We start from the raw sequence: 3284 nt of genomic DNA on the forward strand, positions 1-3284 counted from the left end.
TATCTACACCCCCTAACCCTAAACTCTGTCTTATGAAGTCAAGCATGAAGAGAAGTGCTTTTGGGTTTCAAACATGGAAATTTCACAAACCTCCCAAAAGCTTCATTTTACAGTGACTAAGAAGGATCCAGGCTTACCTTTTCATTTTCATGTTTTAAACTTGTTTAAATCTTGGTCAAACCTAGGATTTGACCAAGATTTAAATGGGCATAAAAAATCAGAAAAAAATAGAAAAAATGAAAAACCAAAGAACATAGCCTTCTTATGTCATATAGTAAGCATTCAAGTTGATAAACAAGGTCTAGACATATTCAAACCAGAAAAAGCATGTATCTACCCCTAACTCTAAACTCTGTCTTACGAAGTCAAGCATGAAGAGAAGTGGTTTTGGGTTTCAAACATGGAAATTTCAAAAACCTCGCGAAAGCTTCATTTTAGAGTGACTAAGAAGGATCCATGCTTACCTATTCATTTTCATGTTTTAAACTTGTTTAAACCTTGATAAAACCCAGGATTTTACCTATTTAATCATAGATTCATAGGTCGATTTTTTACTTTTTTATTATTACTATGCAGCACATGTGTGTTTGCCCGTCCAGTGAAACTCGGAGGAAGAGGGATCACACGGAAGGAGAAGAAGGGATAGCAGTCACGGGGCCCCTCTTATTATTTATGGTGTATATCTTTTTTCTGGTGATGTTGACTGTTGTGCAGCGTTTGTCAGTGCGCAGGAGGTGCGAGGCTGCAAGCGAGCGAGTCGAGCGAGGCCGAGAATGAGAGAGATGTTTTTTTCTTTTTCTTTTCCGTGAGAGGGACAACAGAAGGATCCAGAGACGACTTCCACTACGCATCCTGGTGCGCGTCTTCTCTTGACAAAGAAGATGGATGGGAGTTTGCGTACCTACTATAGTACTACTACACAAGAACCATATACATGTCAAACTTTTCAATCATGACCCACATGCATTTTATGTATATATTCACAACTTTTAATGCATGCATGAAAACTCAGCAAAATATGTGCATTTTGGGTTGTCGCACATAAATGTGCTTTTACTTGTCTGCCACCAATCCAATTTTCATGTGAGGGGGAAACATGACACACGATGGACATTTCCAATGTTTCACGAATTAATTATCTCAATTTGCATCCATATATATATGCGCCTGGTTACTGAAAGATCGAACCAAAGGTGAACTTGAAACATTTTCATTTTCATGTTTTAAACTTGTTTAAATCTTGGTCAACCCTTGGATTTGACCAAGATTCATAAAAATTCAAAAACATAGTCTTCTTATGTCATACAGTCAACATTCAAGTTGATAAAACAAGATCTAAACATATTAAAAGAAGAATCATGTATCTACCCCCTAACCCTAAACTCTGTCTTTTGAAGTCAAACATGAAGATACGTGGTTTTGGGTTTACAAGATGGAAATTTCAAAAACCTCCGAAAAGCTTAATTTTGGAGTGACTAAGAAGGATACATGCTTACTTTTTCATTTTCATGTTTTAAACTTGTTTAAAGCTTGGTCAAACCTTGCTAGCTAGGATTTGACCAAGATTCAAGTGCGCATAAAAAATTCGAAAAAACCCCCAAAAATGAAAAACCATAACACATAGTCTTCTTGCGTCACATATATTGTAAGCATTCAAGTGTTGATAAACAATATCTAGACATATCAAACAAGAAAAATCATGTATCTATACCCCTAACCCTAAATTTGTCTTATGAAGTCAAGCATGAAGAGAAGTGGTTTGGGTTTTCAAACATGGAAATTTCGAAAACCGCCCAAAAGCTTCATTTCGGACTGACTAAGAAGGATCCATGCTTACCTTTTCATTTTCAGGTTTTAAACTTGTTTAAATTCTTGTTCAAACCTAGGATTTGACCAAGATTCAAATGGGCATAAAAACAATTGAAAAAATCAAAAATGAAAAACCAAAGCACATAGTCTTCTTATGTCACATAGTAAGCCATTCAACTTGATAACAAGGTCTAGACCTATTCAAACCAGAAAAATCATGTATCTACCCCTAACCCTAAACTCATCTGTCTTATGAAGTCAAGCATGAAGAGAAGTGGTTTTGGGTTTCAAACATAGACATTTCAAAAGCCTCCCAAAAGCTTCATTTTGGAGTGACTAAGAAGGATCCATGCTTAATTTTTCATTTTAATGTTTTAAACTTGTTTAAATCTTGGTTAAACCTATGATTTGACCAAAATTTGATTCGGCATAAAAATTCAAAACAAATCAAATAAATGAAAAACCAATGCACATAGTACATCTTCTTATGTCATATACTAAGCATTCAAGTTGATAAGCCAGGTCTAGACATATTCAAACTAGAAAAATCATGTATCTACCCCTAACCCTAAACTCGATTTGTCTTATGAAGTCAATCATGAAGAGGTGTTTTGGGTTTCGGACATGGAAATTTCAAAAACCTTCCAAAAGCTTCATTTTGAAGTTACTAATTAAGAAGGATCACTACAAGAAAATTTTGGCAACTTTTCTTGTAGTGGATCCAGGCTTAATTTTTCATTTTCATGTTTTAAATTTTGGTCAAACCTAGGATTTGACCAAGATACAAATGGGCATAAAAATTCAGGGTAGCATCATACCCCCCTCCTTCCCGCGTAGAAAAAGTGTTAGGCGAGTAGTAGAATGGCATGACCAACAAGTTTCAAGTAAAAATTTTAATATGACCAAAATATACCAATTGATAGATGTGTTAACTTGGCTTCATGGGTGTGTGACCTAAGATTGAGCCATGGTACATTTTGCCAACAAAGTAGCAATTGAGTTGGCTTTCTACCTTAGTAGGCGTGCATTGGAAGGATGCATTATGCCGGCAAAGTTTTCAAACGTTCAAACTTTTCCGGTTTCTCATACAGTATTTGGCTCCTTGAGAAGCATTGATGTGATCATATAAGGTTATGCAAAACTTCGCCTTTCCCGTACTTACCCGAGCACTCGACACCCCTCGTCCCATGGCGACTCCTCCAGCCATAGCCCCGTGCACCTAGGCTCCACGACTCAGCCTCGGAGGGGTGTGCGCTAAAAGCTCGCAAATGTATGTGTGCCATTGGTGTGCGATGAAGCAGGCGGCTCTGTGTCTTGCTATGGCTAGACTCCTGGCGCCCTTTGATCTAGGAGAGGGAGAGGAGGGAGGGGGGTCCCATGAAGCGGCGGTGGCCCAGGTATCGGTGGCAGCCCAGGCAGCAGCGGCAAAGTGGGCTGGTCGGAGCATAGGCATGCGCCGGGGACGAACCTCGCCG

The sequence above is a fragment of the Lolium perenne genome, chromosome 6 (genome assembly GCF_019359855.2).
Source record: "Lolium perenne isolate Kyuss_39 chromosome 6, Kyuss_2.0, whole genome shotgun sequence".
Lineage (NCBI taxonomy): Eukaryota > Viridiplantae > Streptophyta > Magnoliopsida > Poales > Poaceae > Lolium > Lolium perenne.